The following is an 11222-nucleotide window of genomic DNA, read 5'->3' as shown; positions in this document are numbered from 1 at the left end:
TTAATAACTTAGGATCAGAAGGGTGTTCAACCAGGAATATCACACGTTGATGGGCTGAATCGAATTAGCCCAGTGGTCGAAGTGGGGGGGATTCGGCAGGGCACGGCGTGCCCCTACTTCTTTAATTTATTTGGTTCCGTTCCCCTACTTTTTTGTTTTAAGCATGCTTCCCAGGACGCCAGAAATCGTCAAGGCCTATAGAAAAGCCTCGGCATTCAGGGAGAGGCCGGGCGGGAAGAGAAGGAAAAGGACTCTGCCTTTTCCTTCCTGACCAGAGAAGACTAGGACAGTGTCCACTTTTGCTCTGCCGGCGCTTCCTCTTTCTTCCTCCTATTCCCTCTCTTTCTGTCTCACTCCTCCTCCCTCACTGAAAACCGAGACTTCAAGAAACTGGTATTATCCTGTCTTTTTATTTGTTACCCTGTGAAATGGATCAAAAATAGAAAAACATTTTTGCTGGAAACGTCATCTTTTTCAATTTCAAAGTGCAGCCTCGGGATGGAGAGAATAGGGCTTTGGGGGGGGGGGGGGCGGCCGACCAACTGGAGGCCTGCCCCTCCTGGGGAGTTTTGGGCCAGGGGGCAGCCAGAGCCCAGCGGGCTGGTTGGCTACAATTGGGCTGTTTTGGGGCTCCGTGGGCTAGGGCAGGCTATATTTGGGCTGGCTGGGTTTATAGCCGGCTATCTTAGGTCACAGGCCACCATTTTGGTGGCTTGTGACTAGACGGCCGGCTGGGGTGGGTCTATGGCATTTTAGTTTTGTAGTGTGGCTCTAGGCATTGGTATTTGGTGGTATTGCGCAGTGTGGTGGATATCGGCGATCGCGGTCTGGAGAGCAGCAGAGCGAGGAGCGCAGCTTACCGGAGTCATTGACGGAGTCCACGGTCACTTCCTATGGCACAATTGGAGGACCCGCGTCTGTTGGAGGCGATCCGCCTCTTGGAAGACGCGGGCCGCACGGCCATGTTGCGACCCGATATTAAGGTGAGGCCCCCCAGACGGGCAGCGAGCGGAGTCGCGACGGCAGTGATCGCTTGCGAGCCGCCGTGAGCCCAGAAGTGACTGACGGCGGAGGCAGGGGGGCGCGGCCGCGCAGCGCACGCGGCCGCGCCTCTAAGACGTTTGCGAGGAGGGAGGCGGGGCGTGGCACTGGAAACTGGAGTCGCTGGTCTGGAGTGACGAGGAGAAGGGTGTGGTATGTTTAGGGGACGGGGTGTGGGGTACTTGGGATGGGGGAGGTGGGTCGGGGGCCTGGCGGTTGACTCCATCGCGGCAGGGGGGGCATTCGTCCGGTGCTGTGGGGCGGGGCGGGGATGGAGGGGCACTCTTTTGTGAAGCGAGCGGAGCATTATAAAAGGGAGAAGACCAGGAGTTTAAATTTAGAATTGGATTCGAGGTTGTTCAGTTGTCATTGGCATGGAAAGGGGGCATGAGGTGGCACAAGTTATTTCCGACATTGAATAAGGTAGTTAGGTGGGGAATCTGCCCGGATGTGTTGGTTATCCATTTGGGCAAGAATGATCTGGTGCAATGCAAAGGCCTGGCTTTGTTGAAGCAGATGAAGCGGGATTTGTTGGAGATTCAGCGGCAGTGGTCAGGTTGTCATGTCATATGGTCCGAGTTTATACCTAGGAGATGTTGGAGGGGGGCTGAAAGGCCGGCGGCCATAGACAGGGCAAGGAGAAAGATTAATAGGGACATGTGAAGTTTTTGCGACAAGGAAGGTTTTGGAAGGATGGAACAACCGGAGCTGCGTTATGCGGTGGTGTATTTCTTCAGGGAAGATGGGGTTCATCTGTCCCGCTATGGCATGGAATTGTATATAGTGCAGCTTAAGGAGGCTTTGGACAGGGCGATATGTGTGTCCAGATACCCGAAGCGTCAGGAGTCCTAGTTTAGGGGGGGGGGTCGAAAAGTCATTGATATGACTTTTCGAGTGGCGTTTTCCTAGGTCATTTGTGGGATAACGATGTATAGTTACAGTTATGAAAGAACATTGGAAGTTTACGTAGATAGGTAGGTGCAGAAAGTTTAGAAAATTGCAAGTTGTGGTTATATCTGTTGCAGGGGGGAACATGTTTAGGAGAGGGGGTGGGGGGTAAAGTAGGAGGATAATATTTAGTGAGGTATAGTTTTGTACAGCACAGGCCAAGGTAATTTTGGTTGTAAGGTGCACCTGTTTCCAATAAAGTAACCTTTTTCACACCAACAAGCTAGTCTGTGGTCTGTGCTGCTCCCCTTTTGGCCCAATAGGGCTTTGGGGGGGCGGCCGACCATCGGGAGGCCTGCCCCTCCCGGGGAGTTTTGGGTCTGGGGGCAGCCAGAGCCCAGCCGGCTGGTTGGCTACAATTGGGCTGTTTTTGGGCTCCGTGGGCTAGGGCAGGCTATATTTGGGCTGGCTGGATATATAGCCGGCCATCTTAGGTCACATGCCAACATTTTGGTGGCTTGTGACATGGCGGCCGGCTGGGGTGGGTCTATGGCATTTTAGTTTTGTCCCGCCCCCCCCCCTATGGCAAACTTTTTTTTTCGGCTTCTAGTTTGGGGGTTCTTTTTGCATTTTATACCTTTTATGTTAGGTAGTTTTCTTGGGGGCAGGTGCATCGGGGAGGGAAGTTTGTATTGGGGTTGTCGCTGGAGCAGGTGCTGGTGTGGCTCACTATGTTTTATGGAGGCGTTTTCCTAGGTCAATTGTGGGATAACGATGTATAGTTACAGTTATGAAAGAACATTGGAAGTATACGTAGATTGGTAGGTGCAGAAAGTTTAGAAAATTGCAAGTTGTGGTTATAATTGTTGCAGGGGGAACATGTTTAGGAGAGGGGGTGGGGGGTAAAGTAGGAGGATAATATTTAGTGAGGTATAGTTTTGTACAGCACAGGCCAAGGGAATTTTGGTTGTAAGGTGCACCTGTTTCCAATAAAGCGGCCTTTTTCACACCAACAAGCTAGTCTGTGGTCTGTGCTGCCCCCTTTTGGCCTAAATAAAACATTCAAAATATGAAAAATAAATAAATAACTAAAGAAAGACAGAGTGGTCGCAAAGTGGCCAGATTGGTTTTATTCACACCCAAAAACTTTAGTGCCAATTTACAGTGTTTGCCAGTGAAGTGCTACTTTTATGTTCTCGTCTCTCTTTGAACAACATCGTTTTCCTTGGGTGGGAAAGTGCACTATTCCTGGAGGTACTGAAATACCTGCTTGATGGGTGAATTGGAAAACAAAATGGATGCTGTGTGTTCACTAATGTGGTCTTTTTACCACACTGCTTACATTATTGTAAGGATATAAGCAATGGGCATTGAAACGGGTCGCTTCAGGGCCCTATAGTCATGGCCTTAACGTTTCAGGCTAAAGCACTCACCGATTTCTGAATAATGAGTGTAAAAGCGTTAAGGTAACCATGTTGCTCCTTCTCACATTTCACCTGCTTTACTTAATCTAGCTCCCTATGAGTGTTTGCTGTTCCCAGGATGTTATGTTTTTTTTAGGCAGCATGCCAGAAACCGGTCCTAGGAAGCTTGTTTCCGGTCCAGGGAAGACATCGCTTGGCAGTTCGGGCTGGACTGTTCCCATAAGGCACAGGGTCAGTCTGATTTGCATATGGCCATGTCTGAACTGGGGTGGCAGAGTGGGCTAAAGAACGGTGGTGGATTAAACCCAGATCAGTTGACTGGGGGTGAGTGCTTGCAATGTTCAACACTCCGTCCATCATTTCCTTTGGTTTTGCTTTGTTCGCCATAAGTTGGCAGGGTATGCTCAGACGTGAGTCCCTTGCTCACTTTGCCACTGGATCCAAGCAAGCCTGGCTGAAGACGGCTGAAATGCCAGAAACCGGTCCTAGGAAGCTTGTTTCCGGTCCAGGGAAGACATCGCTTGGCAGTTCGGGCTGGACTGTTCCCATAAGGCACAGGGTCAGTCTGATTTGCATATGGCCATATCTGAACTGGGGTGGCAGAGTGGACTAAAGAACGGTGGTGGATTAAACCCAGATCAGTTGACTGGGGGTGAGTGCTTGCAATGTTCAACACTCCGTCCATCATTTCCTTTGGTTTTGCTTTGTTCGCCATAAGTTGGCAGGGTATGCTCAGACGTGGGTCCCTTGCTCACTTTGCCACTGGATCCAATCAAGCCTGGCTGAAGACGGCTGAAATGCCAGAAACCGGTCCTAGGAAGCTTGTTTCCGGTCCAGGGAAGACATCGCTTGGCAGTTCGGGCTGGACTGTTCCCATAAGGCACAGGGTCAGTCTGATTTGCATATGGCCATGTCGGAACTGGGGTGGCAGAGTGGGCTAAAGAGCGGTGGTGGATTAAACCCAGATCAGTTGACTGGGGGTGAGTGCTTGCAATGTTCAACACTCCGTCCATCATTTCCTTTGGTTTTGCTTTGTTCGCCATAAGTTGGCAGGGTATGCTCAGACGTGACTCTGTTGCTTACTTTGCCACTGGATCCAAGCAAGCCTGGCTGAAGATGGCTGAAATGCCAGAAACCGGTCCTAGGAAGCTTGATTCCGGTCCAGGAAAGTCATCGCTTGGCAGTTCGGGCTGGACTGTTCCCATAAGGCACAGGGTCAGTCTGATTTGCATATGGCCATGTCTGAACTGGGGTGGCAGAGTGGGCTAAAGAACGGTGGTGGATTAAACCCAGATCAGTTGACTGGGGGTGAGTGCTTGCAATGTTCAACACTCCGTCCATCATTTCCTTTGGTTTTGCTTTGTTCAGCATATTGCTCTTGTCTAGTGCGCATTTCGAATTTAGTCGTATCCAGGTGTTTATACCGGGGCTCAATTGGGTTGTAATTGAAGGCAGTGCGAGTTTCTCTCAGTGGGGCAGTATGGTGTTCAGTGGGGGAGAGGATGTGGCACCATGATAAGAACTGCCGAATTTGGAACTGGGGAACCAGGTTCAGCCTTCATGACCAGTCCATCAGACTACTTTCCTGATTGAGCATAATCCCATGCTAGACCATAGAAATCCCCTCAAGACCTTAGAAGCCCTGTGTCCTAGCACCAGCAGGTGAACCCAAGCTGTGGGAAGAGTGGGTTAACCGTGAAGGCCTGTCCACCACAATCCATACTGAAGTTCACCTTCAGTCTTGCAGGCAAGCCTATGCAGCAGCACACCATAGAGTGGCAGTGACTCTGTCACTGAGGTCACAGGACCCTTGAGCAGGGTGGCTCTAGGGCAGAGCGACCGCACCAGGCACTGACTTCGGGTGGGGGTGTTGTGTTTGCAAGTATAATATGGTTTTAAAAGCACTTGCTGCCTTCTTCCTGGCCCCCAGCAATTTTCAGCTACAATAAAAATGTCATGATAACTCAAGTGATTAATGCTCTTAGTAGATAGAGATGGTGTTTTGGCTAGGAAAACTTTTGACTCAAGGAAAGAAAGCACAGACGGTTAATATGCCTGCTGCTAAGAACATGTACCAAGCAGATCACAAAGGGCACATAATATAAATAGGTCAGTGGGTTACTGCTTTTGTCAGAGATAGTTTATAAGTCAAAATCCTAACATAAAACAGTGAACTATTAACTGCTATCTAAGAGCTGAATGCAAACTGCAAGGTATAAATTAGAGCGTTGTGGTTTTTTCCCCAAGTCTTTGATTATCCTATTGTTACAAAAAAGGGTTAATTTGGATAGAAATCAATATGTGTGATGCAAAGTGCTCTGACACCCTACACTGATATTAGTGGCACTGTACATTTTCTGATATTTTATTATTAGGAAATGTTTACACAGGCTAACAGTCTCTGCAAATATTTTTCCTTATCAGTACCAGTGTAACATACAAATGCAGCAGCGAGAAAGGTGATCAGTCAACCTTTGCAAAGGGCCCTGCACTTCACAGCAGCACAAGTCACATTTTTTAGTAACTTTTGATCCATTTGAGCTACAAACAATTTATTAGTTAAAATTGTAAGATTATGCAGCAGATGATGTATTATGTGGCAAATATGGCAGAGCCATAATTATATGGAAAACATTTGCAAACTAGGATATTTTGCCATTCATGTTTGAACTGCTCTTATTCAAAAAGGTAGGAGAAGTGCTCATGACAGAAACTCCATGGCTCGGAGACAAATTGCTTGCGATTCCACTCTTAAGCATTTTTGGGATGTGATTTGAATCATATTCCACTTTGTGAATGTATTTTAATGTCAATAACTCATATTAAACATTACATGTGTATCCATTGGTTGAATTAAATAGCGTAATAAGCTGTAACTGAATAGTGAAATGGAAAACAAATACTAAAAATTGCGATATTTTGCTCTGACACAGGGGATGTGTTTTCAGATGTATTGGGGAAGATCAGTAGCATGCCAAGTGCCCAGGTGGTGGTTAATAACAATGTCACTGCACCAGTTGAAATTAGAAAGGGGGTAGGCAGGTCTGTCCCCTCCGGCCCATCCTGTTTGATTTATATTGAACAACTGGCTCAAAGGCTGAGATTGAATAGGGGAATACAATCATTCATGGTAATCCCATTCCCTAGTAAAATAATCTTGTATGTGGATGATTTAATGCTTTATACTTCAGACACAGTCTCCTCTAACCCGCAGCTAATGTCAGAAGTACGGCATTTTGATGAGCTATCCAGTTATGAGATCAATGAGTCAAAAACAGAGATAATGGTGTGGAACCAGAGTTCTGAAGGTATACAATGTATAGGGAAGATAGGATACCTGGGGCTAAATATAATGAAGGATCCAGAGAAAATCCCAATAGTTAATATGGAGAAAGTTTGTAAAGAGGTATTTAGTATTATGAAGAGATGGTAGAACCTTCCCCTCACTTTACACTGATGGATAAACTTGGTTAAGATGTCTATCTAGCCTATGTTTACATATCTGTTTGAGGACATCCTGTTACACTTCAATAAGAAAACTATTATGAAAGTTCATGGGAAAATCACCTCCTTTGTTTGGGCAAGTAAACGAATAAGGCTTTCTTGGAAAACGCTGAGAAGGAAGGTAGAGAAAGGGGGTTTAGGGCTCCCAGACTTTCAATTGTATTGTAGGACCTTTCAACTAAAGAACAACAGGATTCCTCTTCTCCCCCCAGACAAATAGTTAGTGGATCTCATGCTTGGAGCTATGCTGGCCGACACACCTTAGGAAGGTTTTTCATATAGTTATGGTGCACCTATGTTCTTCAAAAAGGTGTAGTTAAAGTGTTTGCATGCAGCTGCTAAAGTGTGGTATGGGGTCAGATCAGCAAGTTGTAAACAGTCATTCTCAGGGACCCCAGAGTGCCTATCCCATGTGGGAGCGTGGTATAATAAAGTGGGGGTAGTTTGTTGAAGAGGGCAGGGATTTATCCTGGGTTATTTAGAGGAAGTTGACAACTGGGCAATCTCCAGTTTTCAATTTTATCAGCTGAACGCATGTTTTAAAACTCAGGGAGGACTGAGTTTGAGACATGCCCTATGGAAAAGGACCTCCAGTAACTTAAAGCAAGGATGAAGGAAGTGACATGTTGGTATCAGTATCTCCTGAAGGCAGCGGAGGACAACATAAAACCCCCACCTCTCGTCTGGACTGATACTTGCCGAACATGGAGCTGGAGGAATTATGGCGAGTATCAATGGACATGCCTTATACTATATTTAACTCTACTGCAACAAGGTGGAATCACTTCTTCACCCTTCACCCTCCACAGAGCGTATTGGACCCCACTGAGGTTGGACAAGATAAGAGGAAATGAGGATGCAAGATGCAGAAGGTTTGGCATTCAAGATGCGGATGACATCCATATGTTTCCAAGCTGTCTGAGCTTGGAAGGATTTTGGTCAAGTGTTGGTAGAACAATCTCCGATACCCTAGGAACAACCATAGATGTAAGACATGATTATGTTTGTTTTGGCTCAGCAAGAGGCTGGAGGCATGACCCCTCCAATATTAGAACATTTTTGACTTTTTACCTGATTTTATTGGCAAGGAGAGAGATCTGTAAAGAGTGGTATCCACCCTGAGCCCCCGCCTAGTGCAGCTGATGGAAGTCAGTAGGTATTTCAAGGAGCTGGACAACAAGAGCATGGAGGGGGTAGAGGAATAAGGGTTCCGGAACTTTGTTATAACTGGATGAGAACCAGGTACATAATCACAGCCAACACAATTACCTGAAGTTGTCCCCTGATATAGAGTACAAGGGACAGTTCAGGCTAGAAGTGTGCTTATTGGAGGTGAAATGAGGACAAAAAAATTATTTGATCGGAAAGCCATTGTCACCTGGGGCTTTATTATTAGACTTTCCCCCCAGTTGTTTCAGATATTTAATCCTCCGTGATTTCTCCCTCAAGGAGCTGACTGCCGGACGCCAATATTGTGGGTAAGCAAACATTCCGAAGAAAGTCCTTTTCGAGGACAGGATTATCCGGGGATTCCAATCAATAAAGAGTACTGTGAAAGCTGGCAAACTCTTCTGTGATCTCTACCCTGTGCACTATGAGGTCCCCTGACTCTCCTTGAATGGCGTTGTTAGCCTGTCATTGATGTAGCTGCATCACTAACAGGTGACCCACCTTTTCCCTCTGCATATAGTGCCACAACTTGAGGCGGAGGAGAGCATCTTCTTCCTGCAAAGTAAAATGGGTATTCAGCTCATAATTGGCTCACTCTAGGTGACTCAAGGGAGTCGAAGTGGGATGTCTTGTGTATGCTACTAAAATAGTATCCATCACACTCTGTAGTCCAGTTTGCTTGTCTTGAGCAACTATTTTCCAGATTGCAGAGTCCAACATTACATCACCCCTCATAGTGGGCTTCCCTGCCGCCCAGAGGACCTAGGCAGAGGTTGTAAAGGATTCATTGTGACGCAAATATTAGCATAGGTGTTCCATTAATGTTTGCTTGTTCTCCGGCATTTGATAATGGGAAAAGATGCATAGAGACCAGGGATACATGCCCAAGATCAAGCTTGAATATGGTCGGAGTGAGATCTGAGATCCCTCCGTCCACTATGGTACAGACATGTAGGGAGGCTAATAAGGAATGTGTCTTTAGAAAAAAAATCTATCCTGAAAAAAGTGATATGCACACAGGGCAAAAAAGTGTAATCTATGTCCCGCGGATGTGTCAGTCACCATGGGCCACGAAAGCAATGATTCTCTGTCATATCAAATAGGACTGCCCTGTCCTTAGCATTGGCTTTGTCCAGAGAGTTGGAGTAGACAAGATAAGAAACTTGCACCACATTCCAATTTCCACCAATTATAAATCTATAGTGTTACCACACTCCATTAGGAGTCTCGATAAGGAGAAGAAGGGTACCAGATATTAGTTGGGAGAATATAGAGATCCTAGTATCAAGGTCAGGTCTTTGTACAAAGGCATAGCGGCCCAGGGGGTCCATCCATGTTTATAGAATGGTAAAAGGGCAGGATTTGTGTAACAGGATATTAACCCTGCATTTTTTGGGAGACGATACAACCCCTTCAGCATCAGCAGCCACAGTAATGGTAGGCAAATGATTTTCCCCACCCAGTCCCTACTGATCTTTTCCGACTCTGAAGGGGACAGATGTGTTTTCTGGAGCAGGGCTTTTGATGCAAGATATGTAAGTGTTTTCCGCCACTTCATGAAGGCATTTGGACTGTGGTAGTGGGGTTCATGGAATGGGCATTTGAGGGTGTGGACATTCGTAAGGTAAGGAATAATGGGCCAGATACGAAGAATAGAAATTGAAATTTCCTAATTCTGATTTACTGCACATTACAATTAGGAAATTGCTATTCCTAATGTATGAAACTGTTTTAAGTTTCATTAGCAATTCATGGTGAGTCACAAATAGACATAGGTGGTGCATATTAATGAGGTAGGTTGCAATTTGCGACCCACTACAATTCACTGCCATCACAATAATGGTGGCCTGCTGGAGTCAGCCGACCACCATGTCTTTGATTGCTTTTAAATAAAACAAGTTACTGAATTGCATTTTGCATTTTGTACATCTGAAAAAAGCATCTTTCCGGTCACAAACGGCCCGATTCTGCTAATCGGGCTGTTTGCGACCAGAAAAATGCTTTGCACATCTGGCCCACTATCATTTTAATATGAGAGAAAGCGGATGTGGACAGACATCCACCCAAGGCTGTATCTGATTGTGGGTTGTGCACAGAAGGCAGTGGGATGACACACCATGGCTGTCATGCAGCACCAAGCTAATAGTGTAGGAACTATTAGCAATGCTGTAGTCCAATGTATCCAAAGAACTGCGTGTACAGCTCCATTTGGTAGTATAATTGGCTCATGTAAACTACTATAAACTTTAAGCAGACAAGCGTGTCTCCCAGTCCCATGCCCATCTGGCACTCCCAATTTAACAACATGAACAAACAATAGTCCACAGTCACCCCCAACACAGACGTTCTCAAGAAATCCCCGTTTCCCACTCATTTCTGGATCATAGCAAATGGGCTTAAAAATGGGCTGGCAGGCTGTGCATGCTGTCCACACATTCTGTAGTACAGCCTGCATGGAGTACATGCAGAGTGCATGTGATGCTTCAGCTGGCCCAAGACAGCCGGCCAAACATTCATGCGCACTTTAGGTGCTGCCAGCTCATCTCCCCCTGTGACACGGGAAGCCCAGCCCTGCCAACCTGGATTCAGCTGCAAGCTGAATACAGAAAACAAAATGAGAATAACAAACGTTATTATCTTTTTATTTTTTGTATTCAGCTTTCAGTTCATGTAGTGGGGCGACGCTCCTCTGTCTTAGTGGAGGAACCACCACTGGGTCCAAGTGTTCACAGTTAAATGGGAGAGCGTGATTTTTCCCAGCCCTAGGCTGCAGTGTCTGCTCCCCTCCCACTGTTTAAGCAAAGAACCCAGTCTCTGATGTTCAGGTGAGCTGGAAGTCGAGTCATGGTGTGGGGCAAAGGTCTTATCAGAATCTCTCGTGGTCAAGGTGTCTAGAACTGATGATGCACTGTCCATGTCTGTTCCAGATAATGAGGATAATCATTGTTCCAGTTCATTCGGTTAATCAATTTTGCGATTCTTCCCATTGATGTTTAGGAGCATAGTGTCAGGTTCCAATGGGCCATAACGGATGTTGAGTTTCCTTCAACAGTTTATTCATGGAAGGTTAGAGGTCACAGGTGATGCATATCTTAAAGTTTGCGAATGCATCATGTGGACCTTACTAGATGTCAGTGCTGCAATTACACTCCATAACAATGAAAGTTGATGATTTTTCTATTTTAATTGCTGTTT

The sequence above is a fragment of the Triturus cristatus genome, chromosome 11, assembly GCF_964204655.1.
Source record: "Triturus cristatus chromosome 11, aTriCri1.1, whole genome shotgun sequence".
Classification (NCBI taxonomy): Eukaryota; Metazoa; Chordata; class Amphibia; order Caudata; family Salamandridae; genus Triturus; species Triturus cristatus.
This window is presented reverse-complemented; position numbering follows the sequence as displayed.